This window comes from Periplaneta americana, chromosome 5, assembly GCF_040183065.1.
Source record: "Periplaneta americana isolate PAMFEO1 chromosome 5, P.americana_PAMFEO1_priV1, whole genome shotgun sequence".
NCBI classification, from domain to species: domain Eukaryota; kingdom Metazoa; phylum Arthropoda; class Insecta; order Blattodea; family Blattidae; genus Periplaneta; species Periplaneta americana.
The window spans coordinates 14,165,890-14,184,114 of NC_091121.1; the positions used below are offsets into that span (position 1 = coordinate 14,165,890).

An 18,225-nucleotide genomic window follows, 5' to 3' on the forward strand; every position below is an offset into this window, starting at 1 on the left:
CCGCTTATCGAATAAGGTGGCGTGATTGTTGTACGTGGAAAAAAAGCTAGTGTGCAGATTGTGGTTCACAGTTCCCTCCAGACATGGCGTGAGGATCCATGTTCGAGGCCATGCTGTCAGATTCATTTTGTTTTGTAATTTTTGGACTTTGTACATAATTTGCGTTCAAGGTATGCGAGGTGTGTAGAGGAGTTATTATGATTTAAATATTTTTATGGCAATAAATGTTTTCAACATATTAAAGATACACTGAAGTGAAATTTTGTTGGACAAATTCGATTTTTCCTTTTTTAACATTAAAAAAATTGTATATGTATCAGAGAACCTCTCCATAAATTTTCATACAGGTAGGCCCCCTTCAACTGTTTCAGCTGCCATTTTTTTAAAGAAAGTTTCCCGTGAGTGTCTCTTTTAGGCTTTTAAACCTCAGTCGTCTTCATTTATTTTTTTTTTCTTATATTTTGTTTTAATAAAAATGCTACTCTTTGTCCAAATTTTGTACTACGTCCATGATTTTTTTTTTTGTAGGTGTCCTTAAAGATATTCTTAATAGAACTTGCTATGAGGATTTTTTCTTAAACCCGAGAATTTTTGCGAGAAATGTATTTATTTTCTCCTAGACACCACAATTCTTACACCCCTTTTTAATATCACACTACATCAAATAGTTTTTCCTTAGTCTTTGAGGAATATACTCAAGAAAGTGAGCAAGTTATGTTTCAGTGAAGGGTATGGAGCAAATTTCAGGCGAAAATGTTGACGTTTGAGGGTAGTAGGCCTAGTGATTTTTCAAGACACAATTTAAATTTACAAAATCAAAAATGTAATAATTCATATAATTTTGGACCAAATGGGATTAAACATTGTGTAGAGGCTATTTATACAGGATGTTAAAAATCATTCAATATTTTTAGACGATAGTATTCATGAAAACAATCCACATCTGTGGAGTAACGGTTAGCGCGTCTGGTCGTGAAACCAGATGGCCCGGGTTCGATTCCCGGTCGGGACAATTACTTGGTTGAGGTTTTTTCCGGGGTTTTCCCCTCAACCCAATATGAATAAATGCTGGGTAACTTTCGGTGCTGGACCCCGGACTCATTTCATCGGCATTACCACCTTCATCTCATTCAGACGCTAAATAACCTAAGATGTTGATAAAGGATCGTAAAATAACCTACTTCATAAAAACAAAACAAAGTCTAATAAACATGGTCTCCTATGTTTTTTTAGTTGGTTATTTAACGACGCTGTATCAACTACTAGGTTATTTAGCGTCGATGAGATTGGTGATAGCGAGATGATATTTGGCGGCGAGATGAGGCCGAGGATTCGCCATAGATTACCTTGCATTCACATTACGGTTGGGGAAAAGCTCGGAAGATATTACATAATTTTGGAACCCATGTTTATTACACTTTGTTTTCTTATTTTGATAGTAAATGTTACCTTTCAGAATATAGACTTTATTTTATGGACATCACATTGAGCATATCCTGTAATGTTTATGAATAAGTACTCGTATCTTCGAACATATTAATTTTAGGACTTGTTTTCTTGTTTCGATGTATACTACAACCTCTCAAAATGTTTAATACTTTTTAAAAATCCTGTATAAATAACCTCTGTACAGAGTTTCATCTCATTTGGTCCAAAAATTTGTGTTTATTAATTCAAAATTCATCTCGCTGTATCCTTAATACTGGAAAAGTGTTTTTTTTTAATACGTTTCGGCAGGGATTACATAAAATTAATTTGTTTGAGAAGTAGAAAACTTTTTTGTACTCATTAAATAATTCTGTGTCTGGCTTTTGAAAAATAGTTAAAAAAAATAGACTACAAGGAGATGTGTAGGTAAGGTACATGATAAAATAAGGCTCGGTCCGTCGCTGAAGATATCAGAGCATGAAGGTCACATGTACAGAATTTCATAATCTGAATCATGTTCCTCATCGGAATTCCAACAGAAGTCTTCTGGATCGCTAATCACAGAGCCAGAATCGAAAAATGAAAGTATGTTTGTTACTTTTTATGGCAATAACATCTTGCACAACATTGTTACCTTCTCAAAAGATCATAAATAGTGGTGTTTATCACTCCAGCAGATAATCAGAATCTCGCATACACGACTTCACACTCGTCCCTCTCATCGCGTTGCAAACCCCGTGATAAAATCCGGTTTTGTGTGACTTGACACTTTCCTCACCATGTACGACATGTCTCGTTTCTAATGTGGCGTATTTTCATTTCATCATCTCTTATTTGTCACTGTCAACAAATAAAAATCTTTTTTGCCAGGCTCAGAATTGTCCCCAGCTCTCATACGTCGTCTGCTGTATGGCGTGTTGCTATGGAGATAAAAGAAAACAGAAGAATGCGAGATGGTTTGCAACTGTCTTTCATTTCTAAGTGGCAAGGAATTGTAGCAAAAAAATTGTTCTCGTTGCTTTTGTTTAGAACAGGATTTGTGTGTTATATTTCACTTGAATTTGGAGAGATACGTGTAAAATAAACTGGGACAGAGTTTAAATATTTATCTTTTTTTGTGTTTATTTGTGAATTTCTCATTTAAACAACATAACGTTTTGGAAGTTCTTTTTTATATAAAGTTGTTCTTAGTGTCTGTTCCTATGACAAATTGAATTCACAATTTTTCAGTTAAGTCATACCATCGCCGCATCGACTGCAATTTAAAAGTTCAGAAACCGCTTGTACACGATCAGATTTTTCTTTCAATTCAATACTTCACAAGAAAACTTGTGAAAGACTGGTCAGTATTGAAAAACATTAATGAAAAATTGTTTTATATTGCCAAATATTTGACAAGATTTTCAAGACTTGCTTCAAGTTCTGTATTACCTATGCAGGCCTATATATCAAATATTGCAATATGAATACAGTAGCCTATGTGGATTCTTTGGAGAATAATTAGGCTATACGAAACAATCTATTTTATATTATTTAACTTTGCGGTACCCTAAAAGAAAGAATATTACGTTTGTATATTGTTTTAAAATAAAATAAAATATTCGCAATTAGTATTTATGTAGGTTATAGGTTCTTCGTTAAAAAAGAAAAAAATGTTTCTGTACTCTTATTTCCTGATACGAATTATTTTTCATTTTATTGTTTTCCACATAAGACGTGCAGCCATGGGTTAAATTCATACAATTAAAATATTAACTCGCAAACAATTATTTTTCTCAACCAAGACGCCATGTGTATATGTGTTTTTTGTATCATAATATTTTCGAATCTCATTGATCGAGTTCTTCAAATAGTTTTTAAGTCTTGGATCAATACTGAGAATATTTTCTTATTTACACCGAAAACGACCAAAGAATTTTAAAGTATTAGCCTATAAGTAATTTGACAATAAAGTCTTGGCAAGTCTTGAAACGTCTTGTGAATTTGATAAAATATTTGATCGTGTACAAGCATCTTTGTTCAGCTTTTTCCTACAGATCTGTCTACTTACATACCAGCTCATCAATATATAATTTCCATTGTACGTACCAATGTAGCGACTATCTATATACAGGGTGAACTTAAGTAATGTCATTAATTTCGAGGGGATTATTCTTTGAGATATTTCAAACAAAAAATTTTAATACAGTTTTGCTCGTTTTTGCTTCCTTTTCGAGAGATAAAAAATTGTTTTATATGAAACATTTCATAACGTGACTTGCGTAAGCCATTGATTTAATTCTCAATATGCTCAGTCAGGTTAAGCCGGCAGAGTATTATGATAATAAATGACTAAAATAATTTTAGTTTTGTTCTTTAAATATGCAGAAATTTGATGCGAGCGAATGTAGTATTCATAAAATTCCTTTGCAGAACGAAAAGTTACATTTGTTCGGATCAAATATCTGAATTTTAAAGGACAAAACTAAAATTATTTTAATCATTTATTGTTTAATACTTTTCTCTTATATTGAGTGAACATGCTATAAATTAAATCAATAGATTTCCCGAAATACTCAATTATTATTACTCAATATTTATTTTTATTTATTTATTTTTTCTTATATTTATTATCTAACTCGTGTTTATTTATCACTTAACGGCAATATGTACCCCACTGTGTTGTTTTTTATTATTAATCTATTTTTGTGTACATTTTATTCAATTGTCGGTTTCTGGTTTAATTATGTAAATCCTACTTAATTGTAATCTAATACTAATATGTATACTAATGTGTTTATTTTTATTTTTACTGTGTACATTTTTTTATTGAATTATCGGCTTCTGTTTTTATGTGATTCGTATTTGATTCTAACAACATTAATATGTATTCCATTATGTTTATTTTTATTTTATGAGGTAAATTTTTATGTAACTGCCTCTTTTGATCTCATTATGTACCTAAATTGTATCAGTATGTAATTTACTTAATTCAGATCCAGTTTTATGTTCAACTATGTAAGCAAGTTTTAATCCTGGTTGAGTGTAAGAGAAGGCCTTACGGCCTTAACTCTGCCAGGTTAAATAAAGCCATTATTATTATTATTATTATTATTATTATTATTATTATTATTATTATTATTATTATTATTAAAATGTTTCTTATAGAACAATTTTTATCTCGAAAAGGAAACAAAAATGAGCAAAATTGTTTTAAACTTTTTTGTTTGAAATATCTCGAAGAGTAACCCCCTGAAATTAATGACGTTACTTGTTCACTCTATTTATCTAGCTTTCGATGCTATTAATATGAAGGTAAAAGGTACAGTACCTGTCGTACACCATGAAGGCATATGTGAAGCACGGGTGTACTGTATATAGAGCTTCATGCTTTGATGATTTCACAGCTAGAATGTAAGTAAGAAAACTGGAAATGTATCTTGTAAAGATTGTGTGTTATCAGACTTTTTAAGTTGAAAATAAAATTTAAAAAAAAAGTTCATTTGTTTTGTACTGCGGTACCACGGTGCGGTTGAAAATAAAATAACATTCAATATCTTATGCAATAGAAAATACCCCCTTCCAAAAGCTGCGTATAACCATGGAAACACATAAACAACTGAGTCCGGTTATTGCAGCTGGAAAGCATTTTTGTTTCTTTGGCTACAGTTTCACTCAAGCCCCTGCAATACCATGTTTAGATTACACGCACACCACCCTTCTTCAGGGACCCTCATGTGGACCAGCATAGTATTGTGGAAAAAAATATCTGTTTTGGCCTCATATCCTATAACATAGTTTTTTTTATTTCTTTTTTGTTATGAAATTATCAGAGCATTTTGCAAGCAGATCAGTTTTGCAAGCCCTGGCGAAACAAAATACTGCTGCCTCCCGCACGTCTTCGGATACGACCTTGGTCTGCGCTGGAAATTTTCGAGGTTATGTAACACGATACATCGGGGCAGCTGTCTCTTGCTAGAGCGGTCCTTGCTTCACGTTGCAGCAGGAATGTTCCAGACAGGCCCTGAGGCTACAGTGAACGATGTTAAGACCGGCTCTTACCTTCATTGACGTATACTTTACAAATATGCTTTAATTTTTATTAGTTTTCTTCCTCTTTTCCTGTTTTCCCCATTATCACCATCTAAAATTTGTTTCATAATTGTCCAGTTACATTATTTAGGTATTATTTCACAGTTTTTAATACATTGTCGGTTTTACGTTTTGATTTTATAACCTCTTTCAATTCTAGCTTCATTTGTTTATTTTTATGCTCGACCATGCCGAAATGTAGTAATTATACACCTGGTAGCAGCCCTTTAATGGCCCTCATTAAAGTACACCTATTCATTAAAGTTCAGGTTTTCCACCAATCAGAAAGCAATATGAAAGCGCAAGTATCGATTATTCTCGGATATGCAATCGAAAGACAACTTGCGAAACGTCACGGAGGCTGGAAATCCAATACTGTCGCAGAATAATTAGTGTTAATTGTAAATAATATTCAAATAAATTCAATTTGTCATCTCGTTTTTCAATGTCTAAATCAATTTCCAGGTTATATGAAGATTAATGTTCATTTTACTCTCCAGATTATATCAAGGTCAATGACATTTGTTCCTCGGAAAAAATCAATACTTTCGCGTCTGCGCACAGCTCACAATTTACGAGATATTGCACAAGGTCACTACCGCTCTCCAGTCAGATAAGAATAAAATGGAGATGGAATTTAAATCGACATTTATTCTTCTTACTGCATCATTCGTTTCATCGGGGTGAAAGTGGTAAAGGCCTATAGGGTAAAGGTTGGTAATATTGTGGTAGACAAGGACCGATTTTGTGGATAAACTTGTCCACGAAAATTCCCTTAATAAGTTAATGTAAAAAATCTATCATCCTCTCGCTCAGTAAAATTGTGGTAAAGGCCTATAGGGTAAAGGTTGGTAATATTGTGATAGACAAGGACCGATTTTGTGGATAAACTTGTCCACGAAAATTCCCTTAATAAGTTAATGTAAAAAATCGATTATCCTCTCGCTCAGTAAAATTGTAATAAGTTCTCAAAAAGAAGTGTCACAATATCACATACCATAATATTACCAACCTTTACTCTACATGCAATTCTTATATACGAAATGAACTGTATGTAATGCCATATCAAACAAAAAGTTTAATACAATTTTACTCGCTTTTCTTTTATATAAAACATTTCATAGCGTGTTTTGGGAAAGCCATTGATTTAGTTCCGAATATACCCAGCCAATTTAAGAGAGCAGTGTATTATGATAATAAGTAGGGAACGGAATTTGGAGCAGTAAAAGCTAGTATTGGCATCTACATAGTCATTTGTTTACAACCCTTTATACCAAGTCCTCCCCTCCATGACATACTCGCAGATCTCTGCACGTCAACAACAAGTGAACGGGACAGTTGTCGCATAAGAACTTCAACATGCAGGTTTGCAGTTCAGAGTAGTCAAGTGCAGGTACAATGCCGAAAGTGAAACCAACTAACAATACAAAATTGAAAGACTATATTTGTAAAAGCTTCAGGTCGAGTATCAAAATTCAGGAAACAATTCCCTAAATTATCGCTTCCCCCATGTCCAGTTCTTAAGAGAGGGGGTCATCGTTAGAAGCTTGCAATTATTACGCACATCACCTCCAATCCGTGAAGAAAGTGGTCCAGTGTTTCAATCCCGATGACGCGGCTGCGATTCAAATACGCCAGGAACTGCTAAATGATAGAACAATCTAAAAAGAAGTCATGGATATTAAGTCAAATTTTTTTATATTTACCGGATGCCATTATTCGATTAGTACAGTCAGGGGTAGAACTAGTTGAGCAAATAAATATTATGAGGACTATTGTAAATAAACTGAGTGCAGTAGAAGGTGAAGTAGGAAAACGTGTTGGTGAAAAAATGAACAGAGTTTTGATTAAAAATGATGGGTACAGTATTCTTAGTCGGATTTCAGATGTGAATTTAATTGACTATCTTATTTCAAGTACTTATTGCTCAATTGTCTCTGCAGATGTAGAGCGGAGTTTTTCCATGTTAAAAAATTTCCTTCCTTGCAACAGAGCAAAGTTGTATTTTGAAAACTTTAAAATGATATTGACAGTTTATTATAACAAGGCACAGCAGAAATAATTGTTTCATCAACAAAACATAGCATTAAATGAAAAGACCATTTCGTTTGGTTCTTCATATTCAGAAGCGAGTACCATACAGAAGAAAATTGTCTATCAGCCATCAATATTTCCACGCGAGGACGCAGAGATTGATATTTAATTATGTATATTTGTAATGTTGTTTATTGGTGTCCTGTGCGTTGCCAAGAAAAACACATGTAGTTCAAAATGAAATGCAGATTATGTATGTAGATCACTACATGTCATTAAACTATAACAATTGTTTATTCTGAAATACGTTTACAGCTCGTTGCGTGTAAGTTTGTATGAAGTGGACTGTACTCGTCCACGCAGCTCGCTTGACAGTCACTGAGCTACGAATATCTATACTGCGTTTCACCATTCTTTATAATACTCCAAATCCCTTTCCCTGATAATAAGTGATTGAAAGAATTTTAGTTTTGTCCCTTAAATGTACAGAAATTTTGATCCGAACAAATGTAACATTATAAAATTTGTTTGCAGAACGAAATTTAGATTTCTTCCGATCAAATTTCTGCACATTTAAAGGACAAACTCTAAAATTCTTTCAGTCATTATCATAATACACTGCTCTCTTAAGTTGACTGAGCATAATGGGAATTATGTCAATGGTTTTCCCGAAAGACGCTCTGAACTGTTTCATATAAAACAATTTTTATCTTGAAAAGGAAGCGAAAACGAGCAAAATTGTATTAAACTTTTCGGTTTGAAATATTTCAAAGAATAGCTCCCTAAAGTTAATAATACTTACGGAACATTCCCTTGGTGGTTTGCGTGGTGGTAATCAAAGCCGCCATGTATCATTAGGCGTTGTAAAAGTGTCAGCATTATTAATATGCATAGGATTGTTATTCGAAATCCGCTTCGTTCCAAGATATCCTAATGGCGCAGCAGAATTCCATTCTTCAGTAAGAATGAGTTTAAATCGTAGCATTTAAAATACTGTCCCTCCACGAAGTAGGCGAAGGTAAGATGCAGTGCAATGGAATTGAACCGCGCACGTCCCGTGGCTGTGCTTTCCGCCTCGTCCGGGGTTCGAATTCGGGAACGGCCGCTCTCGGAGCGCGGTCATGCCAAGGCTGCAATTACCCCCTCCTCCTCCTCTTCCCCGCCCGGCCTGGCAGTGTAATGACATCACGGGTAGCCGTCCGCCTTCAAGGCCCCGCGAGGTTCCGTAACTCCCTGGCACGTTGCCACGGCGTGTGCAGGAGTCCGCCTGCGGAAGACGAGTCGACTCATAAATCTCCACGGAGTCGACTCGTGACTAAATGCACCAATTCAATTCACTCACTACGAACCCTCAATTTTGTGAGGTGTTTACTTTTTTAATAACTCTGTCAATTGATGAGTCAACTCACTAAATCAATTCACCCCTTGTTTCTCACTTTTAATAATTCTGTCACTGAACATGAGTTGACTCATTAAGTAAAGTCGTCACAGTTCTCAAATTTTGGACGGCCTTTAAACAATTTTTTAAAAACTAACGAATCGACTCATGAATCTCCACGGAGTCCACATTTGACTAAATGAATGTGAATCGACTCACTAATTAAACTCCCCGCTGTATATCACGTCTCGTGTGTTTTTAATATCTGTCACGTAACATAAATTGACTCATCAAGTCAAGTCATCACAGTTCACAAAATTTGTGCGCTCTTTAACAAATCTTCGAAAAGGGCTGAGTCAATTAACTCCTTACGAGTAGACTTACAAACCTTCACGGAGTCGACTCGTGACTAAATGCAACAATTCAATTCACTCACTACAATCCTCAATTTTGTGAGGTGTTTACTCTTTTAACAACTCTGTCAATTGATGAGTCAACTCACTAAATCAATTCACCTATAGTGAACTTTTAATAATTCTGTCACTGAACATGAGCTGACTCATTAAGTAAAGTCGCCACAGTTCTCAAATTTTGGACGGCCTTTAACAATTTTTGAAAAAGTCAATTAACTCCTTACGAATCGACTCATGAATCTTCACGGAGTCCACATTTGACTAAACGGATGTGAATCGACTCACTAATTAAATTCCACGCTGTATATCACATTTCGTGCGCTTTTTAATAACTCAATCGCTGAACTTGAGTTGACTCATCAGGTCAAATCACCACAGTTCACAAAATTTGTGCACTTTTTAACAAATCTTTGAAAAAGATCTGAGTCAATTAACTCCTTACGAGTCAACTTATAAATCTTCACGGATTCGACTCGTGTTGAAATGGGACATAAATTCATTAACCAATTCAGTTTATTCATAACAACTCTTTAACTTTTTGCGATTTACTATTTTTTACAACAGTGTATATTTATTAATCGACTCACTAAATCAATTCACCCGGTGTTTCTCACGTTTATGTGCTTGTAATAACTCTGAACTGGAGATGAATTGACTCGTCTAATAACTTTCCACAATTCTGATATTTAGTGCCTCTTCCAACAACTCTTGGAAAAGAACCTGAGTTAATTCACTAACTCAACTCGGTGTTTAATAGTTCATCACACTTTGTGAACTTTTTAGTGCATATCAATTATTCATCTGTGTAGATTCTCACATCTAGTGCATGATTGTAGATTTCTGTAAATTAATTTAGAGAGTCAATTCATCGAGTCAGTAATGTGGAAGTTAGAAAACCTAACAGTCGATTCGTTTAATCGTCTCACTTTGCTCTTATTGAAATTTAGTATTTCAATGTTTCACTTTATAATTATGTAACAGTATGAACTAGATAAATTACTTGACAAATATATACAGGGTGAACCGTAAGTAATGTCATTGATTTCGGGGGGGGGGGGTTATTCTTTGAATTTCAATTAAAAAAAGTTTAATACAATATTGCTCCTCTTTGCTTCATTTTCGAGAAAAAAATTATTTTATATTATGAAGCATTTCATAGCGTGTTTTGGGGAATGCTACTGTATTAATTCCCAATATGGTCAGTCAGTTGAAGAGAGCAGTGTATTATGATAATACGTGATTGAAAGAATGTTAGTTTTGTCTTTTAAATATGCAGAAACTTGATCTGAACAAATGTAACCTTTCGTTCTGAAAAGGAATTTTAAAATGTTACATTTGTTCGGATCAAATTTCTGCACTTTTAAAGGACTAAACTAAAATTCTTTAAATCATTAATTCTCTGGCCGGGAGGAAAAAGGTCTTAAGTTAATTTTTTGTGAAAATTAGATTTTTATATATTCTGAAAGCGGAAACAATTCTCTACAATCTGGTAAAACGGCTAAAGTCGAATAAGATTCCTGACTGGATTTATAGAGCCTTACCAAATGTCCTAAGTACTTTTTTAATAGAGCACACACAGAATAAAGGACTTAAGAATATTAATACTTTATTCCTTAAAAACCATCACATGTTTACTTTCCATGCTTCCCTATTGTATTTTAGCCATTTTATCACATACTGATGCCCTTTCCTTTTGAAACTTCAAGCACCAGGGTAAACAGTCCTATATTTGTTTAAGACCCATTTTGCATTCCTAATAATTTATATTTCTCATTTATTTTGACATGAAAAAGGTCTTATGTTTAAATAGTCCCTTCTACTCAGTTTGAGTTCTAGTCTTAAAAGGGTTTAAGTGCGGCTATTTTTGGAAATAATCGAGAAAATTGTTAAACGAGCAACATTACCTATTTTAGAAGAAAATAAATAATATCCAGGAAAAACTTCTTAATTAAAAAACTCTATAATTGACACCAATTTCAATCTTTCTACTGCTCTCCTGGAAAGTATAAATTTTTTACTTAAGGCCTTTTTTCCTCCCGGCCACGGAATTATAATATACTGCTATCTTAAATTGACTGAACATATTGGGTATCAAACCAATGTCTTTCCAAAAACACGCTATGAAATGTTTCAACAAATTTTTATTTCGGAAAGGAAGCAAAAACGAGCTAAATTTTATTAAACTTTTTTGTTTGAAATTCGAACAATAACTCCCCGAATTTAATGACATCACTTTCGGTTCACCCGGTATATTTGTCACGCATTTTAACTAGTTTATACTGTTACATAATTGAAAACTGAGAAACGTTACTGCAATAAATTAATGATACATCCTATCAATGATGAACAGTAAAACGCAGCTCTTATAGAAGTTCCCGTGAACTCATTTGTCTAGTGTTAATATATTAGGTTATTGCAGCGACTCGCCTGCTGGTTCGTTTGTAGGTCTTGCCACGGAAGCTAGGCGTCGAATTATTCATTTGATATAGTACTGAGTCATTGTAGCGAAGGAAATGCCTTGGCATCATGTTTCTGGCCTCAAGTTACTGTAACAATTAATCACTTGTCTTCCTTGCTGAACAATCCATCGCAACTTGTTCCTACTTACTCATCCTCAATTGATAATATGCATACTTCAGCGCAAGTGTGGCACATGTCCCGCAATCTTCTGAAAAACTAGACCACCCGTGGAGTTTCGTGTCAGAAGGACACTTTGTTGTCCCTTTTTCGTCGGGAATTGAAGCTCAACTTTCTGTTGCTTGCCACGTAACGAGATGAGTTTAACACAATTCCATAGCTGCGTGTGTGGCTTAAACTCTAGTGGTCCGGGTTCGATCCCCGGCCTCGATGGAATTTGTAGTGGACAACAGGATTTTTCTTGGGAAACCCCTGTTTCACTCTGTAACCCCACCAACACTCCCCACCTTCCTCTCATCAACATTTTTAATAGTTACAGTCGTGCTGTAGTTTGAAGTCTTGGTTGTAGTACGAGTTTCCAATGCTTATATAGAAAGGGCTAGAGTCTCCTGTCCCTAGGGTTTTATCAGATACTGGTCATGGAATGGTTCAGGTGTATTGGGGCTGAGGCAGGACGGTCCACATGTCAGCATCGATTCACGGTTGCCACCTTGCCCATCTGTCATCACATACCTATACAGGGTGTGAAAAAAGTATCCAATATTTTAGGAGGTGCTAGTATGCATCAAAACAAGAAAATAATGTCATGGGTTCTACAACACATACTTTCTGAGATCTGAACACTTGTTCATAGGAGGTGCTCATTGTGACGTCATTCATAGCAATGCATTCCTCTGCCCCTCGGCGTAAAGAATCAAGCACTCCTTGAAATTTGTTTTAATACGTTAATAAGAAAGTCTTGATAACGATCGCCAGTTAATCTCTGTGATAGCACGTATGGCCCTAAAAATCTATCACCAAGAATGCCTGCCCATAAGTTGATAAGAATCGGTGCTGATGCCTTGTTTCTTCAACTGCATGGGGATTTTCATCAGCCCACACATGATGATTACGAAAATTCACATCATCATCTCTGCTGAACCCCGCTCATATCCGCAACCAGACTTTTGTTTTCAGTCCATGCCAGAGATGTCAACTACGCTATGATTATCTGGTAATCTGCTGTATTGCAGGGCAGAGAAATTCATTGCCATAAATGGACGTCACATTGAGTATCTCATATGAACAATTGTTCAGATCTCAAAAAGTAAGTGTAGTAGGACCCATGTTTATTAGACATTATTTTCTTGCATATTATCACCTCCTAAAATATTGGATTCTTTTTTTAACACCCTGTATAGGACGTGTAATGGGTCAGTGGAAACCTTTGCAAGAATAGCCAAATAACCACACAAAAATACACGATTCAAATTTGAAAGGATTTCCAGCAAAACTTGTTTTATTCGCAAAATCTGAACAATAGTGTATTTTTTAGTAAAGTATTTTTTTTTTAATTTCAGCATTTTTTCTTTTTTTCGATGGCAGATTTCTTTTCGCTATTTTGTCACTAGATGAATGCATCCATGTATTAACATCAGTATAAATATTGTAAAAACTGATGCTGAAAATGCAGCAAATCGCGTTTAATACCTCCAACCAGGATTATAAAAGTTGGACATGCGTAATTTTAAAATAACGCCGCGTCTGGCCGCGAAGCCAGATGGCCTGGGTTCGATTCCCGGCCGGGGCAAGTTACCTGTTCGAGGTTTTTCCGGGGTTTTCTCTCAACCCAATATGAGCAAATGCTGGGTAACTTTCGGTGCTGGACCCCGGACTCATTTCACAGGCATTATCAGCTTCATGTCATTCAGACGCTAAATAACCTAAGATGTTGATAAAGCGTCGTAAAATAACCCAATAAAATAAAATAAAAATAGCATCGCCAAATTGGCAACAACACCGACATCCTGAACGGAACTCTAGCATTACAGAACAAATAGAAATCTGTGCCAATTATTGGGTTTGGTTAGTTACGTTCTTGTCGGCTTAGGTTAGAACTCCAGTTCGTGCTTTGCTGAACTTATTCTTTCACTGTTTTACCTTGCATTTGAATGCGGATATTGTCATTCCTTTCTTTCATTTTAGGTTAGCCTAGATTTAAACTTTAGTTGATGCTTCGTCCAGTATCAATTCAGCGTTTACTTAAATATTATTGAAGAACGTGGATATCACAGTTGCTTTTCAGCTTCTCACGTGCCCATTTTGCTCGTGGCAAGTGCGCGTAAATGGTGTCGTGCAAGAGAGACTCAAGTTGTAACACGCTAAAGAATAACAGCTATTCTTTCACATTACACAATTAGGAGATGTAAGCCTATAGGAATGTTATTTGAGCAGGAGATATGAACTTGTAAAGAATTAGTCGTGATACATTTCAAAGTACTATTGTGTGATTTCATTCTGAAACCTCTTCCCCAAATACTGGAAAATAACAGCCCTCGGGAATTGAATCTTGTATCTCAGAAATGGAAAACCCAAGGCCGGAGATGAACCACACACCTTGTCAGCCAGTTCTCTGCTGCAGTTAAATTGAATTTGTGTCGCATTGCACTATGTCCAGTTTGACAATTCACTTTTTTTTTTCAAAGCTGATTTGGATGTCTATTTTTTTTCTCCGCGCGTGATATGAATTTTGTAGACTACTTTGGCCATCTGGTCAGTTCTCTTGCGTTTATGGCCGGAAGTGCCGTCAGGACCTTCAAAGACGCTGCCTGTGCCTGAATTATGTATGAATCGAAGTACCGTCCATCGAGGTTGAACTACACAGCACGCTGATTACGAATCTGTAATGCACATGCATTCCACTCACATTTCGTAACTTGGTACAGAACCTAAGTCTTCAGTAATATTAGTGTTATAAATATTGGCACCACTGATCAGTAATATTAGTGTTACAAATATTGGCACCATTGATCTGAATCCTAATAACCAGATTTAATAATTGGTATCCTATTAGCCTGTTCACTATTACAAGACGTATGAATCCTAGCAACAAGATTTAATATAACTAAGATTTTTTGCCCTAGAAACGTGTATTGTTGACATGCATTCCACTCACACTTCGTAAATTAGTACAGAACCCTAAGTCTTCAGTAATATTAGTGTTACAAATATTGCCACCACTGATCAGTAATATTAGTGTTACAAATATTGGCACCATTGATCTGAATCCAGATTTAATAATTGGTATCCTGTTAGCCTGTTCACCATTACAGACGTATGGATCCTACAAACAAGATTTAATATAACTAAGATTTTTACCGTAGAAACGTATTGTTGACGTGTATTCCACTCACATTTCGTAAATTAGTACAGAACCGTAAGTCTTCAATAATATTAGTGTTTCAAATACTGGCACCACTGATCTGAATCCTAATAACCAGATTTAATAATTGGTATCCTATTAGCCTGTTCACCATTACAGACTTACGGATCCTAGCAACAAGATTTAATATAACTAAGATTTTTACCCTAGAAACGTTGTATTGTTGACATGTATTCTACTCACATTTCGTAAATTAGTACAGAACCCTAAATCTTCAGTAATAATAGTGTTTCAAATACTGGCACTACTGATCTGAATCCTAATAACCAGATTTAATAATTGGTATCCTGTTAGCCTGTTCACCATTACAGACGTATGGATCCTACAAACAAGATTTAAATAACTAAGATTTTAATCCTAGAAACTTTGTATTGTTGACATGCATTCCACTTACACTTCGTAAATTAGTACAAAACCATAAATCTTCAGTAATAATAGTGTTTCAAATACTGGCACCTCTGATCTGAATTCTAATAACCAGATTTAATAATTGGTATCCTATTAGCCTGTTCAACATTACAGACGTATGGATTCTAGCAACAAGATTTAATATAACTAAGATTTTGCCCTAGAAACGTTGTATTGTTGATGTCCGTATCGTAGCACTCAGATAATATGTAGGGGAGAGTCGGGTAGTATCGGACAGTGCGTTTCTTTCATCTACCACTATATGGTAGTACCTGAATGACATGGTTACGTTTCTCTATGCGACATCACAGAAACGTAACCATGTCAATCAGGTACTATCATCGTGTGGTAGATGAAAGAAAGTCACTGTCCGATATTACCCGATGTCCGATACTACCCGACTCTCCCCTAATACTTGTGAAGTTCCCACAACCAATTTCTGCATTAGTGGATTCTGCATAGGCGACAAGCGTTCTGCTGTTGCAGTGTGAGAGAACAGATGCGGTGCTCTCCGGGATGATACATCACTCCAACGCGCCGCGCTGGCTTGAATGTTTTGAGCTATTTCTGTTACACTCTCTCTCAACTGCACGCCAGTTCGAGACCCGCTCTACTCATGTGGGAAGTGGCTTGTTTTCGTGCTGTCTTGAAGTAATTTAAGCTTTACACAGACCTTGTGTTGTGCTTCCGTCAGCTGTTACTAGAATAACATTACATCAGTGCTGGTTTCATAATCATGAGATCCACACTTCGACTACCAGTACCACCTGTGCTTACAGGTTTTGTGTGGGCGTTTTTCTTCAGCATTTCTAGGAAGCTAATACCTCCAGTTGCTTATTAATTAAGTAGTAGCAATTCTCGGTAGAAAAACCGCCGCCTTGAGATGGAGAGAGAGAGAGAGAGAGAGATGAACAGCTTTCCGTGTATTATACGCAGTAAATAGTATCGCTAGTTTCAATAGAGGGGGCCACTATATTTTGATGTTTAGGTATTTAAATGTTATATGGTTCTAGAAGTAATGTTTTTAGGCCTACTTTCATTCGAGATCATTTCAAAACATTCACAGGCGCTTATAAAATGTCTGTGGAAATAAGGCCTGGACATGACGTCATTGGGAGAAATTCTGGGACCGTAAAGACTCTAAACAATCTGAAGAGACGATTTATGCATGTTTGTCTCCATAAATAAGTCAAAATTCTCCAACATGACAATGCGAGGCCATACACCAACTTCCACACCCCTCAAGACATCACAAAACTCGGATGGACTGTTCTATCTCGTCCACCATACAGTCCGGATCTTGCATCCTGTGACTTCCATGCAATACACGGCAAGCGATACAAAGACGAGCAGGTCGCAACCTAAGTAAAGACTTGGCTGAGAGGAATAGCATGTGGCGGAAGGCCATGAATTTCAATTGAGACTAGGTGGAAAAATTGATATTTGTAGCCATGAATTGGGGAATAACGTGGTATAGTAACAAACATTGACTAAGAGGAAAAAATGCGGTGTATTACTTATTGAATGCCCCACGTAACACGAGAAACTCATTTTCATTCAGTGTTCTGCCCAAGAGCAGGTCTTTCACTGCAAACCCAGCTTTCTCCAATAATTGTTATTTTCTGCTTTCCTTTTAGTCTCTGCATATGATCCACATATCTTAATGTCGTCTATCGTCTGCTTCTTCTGTCACGAACTCTTCTCCCGTTGACTACTCCTTCCAGTACACCGTTCAGTAGGCAGTTTCTTCTCAGTAACCCAACCAATTTCTTTTCCTCCTCCTGATCAGTTTCAGCATCATTCTTTCTTCACTCACTCTTTTCAACACAGCTTCATTTCTGATTCTATCTGTCCACTTCACACGCTCCATTCTTCTCCATATCCACATTTCAAATGCTTCTCTTCACTTTGTCGTAATCTGATTTAGCAATTATCGCTTATACAGAGTGTTTCAGAATTACATCTACACAAGATATTTTGAAATACGCAATGTGCTATCGACGAAGCCTCGGTTTCTCTTAAAAGGCCATTAACATTAAGATTTCTGAACGGTATACATCACCAGCTGCACTTTGAACTTCATTTGCCAGGTGATGAAGTTCCTGATGTTATGAAGTAAATGTTATGTGTTGATAGAATGACATGATTTAATGTATATGTGTGTAATAGACATCACTTAAAACGGACAATGTGATTGTCTTCCTGTTGTGAAAAGGACATAAAACATACAATGTAATGTTGAAGTTTTAAGTACAAATCCATTTTATATGTTACAACCGATACGTTGTTCCTAGTTTACATACAGCTGTCATTCGAAAGACGTATATAAGTGGAATCACTTTCTGTAAACTTATTGCACATAAAATCAGTCTTTAGAATCTTTAAAGGTGACTTTAATTACTGGTTTATGATTTAAGTAGATGTAGTTGATTGAGTAACATTTCACATTAGATGTAAGTATAGGTACGTATTTTAATCAGTTGTAACGTTAAGATAGTATCCACATTTAAAGCTGACTTACTTACAAATGGCTTTTAAGGAACCCGAAGGTTCATTGCCGCCCTCACATAAGCCCGCCAGCGGTCCCTATTCTGTGCAAGATTAATCCAGTCTCTATCTTCATACCCCACCTCCCTCAAATCCATTTTAATATT

General features: G+C 35.8%; 1 protein-coding gene across 1 annotated transcript in view; it reads left to right on the plus strand.

Moving 5' to 3' along the window:
- Window positions 1–18,225, plus strand: part of LOC138699483 (transcription factor SOX-11-like) — a 118,527-nt gene that overhangs the window by 47,426 nt on the left and 52,876 nt on the right. The window lies entirely within an intron of this gene.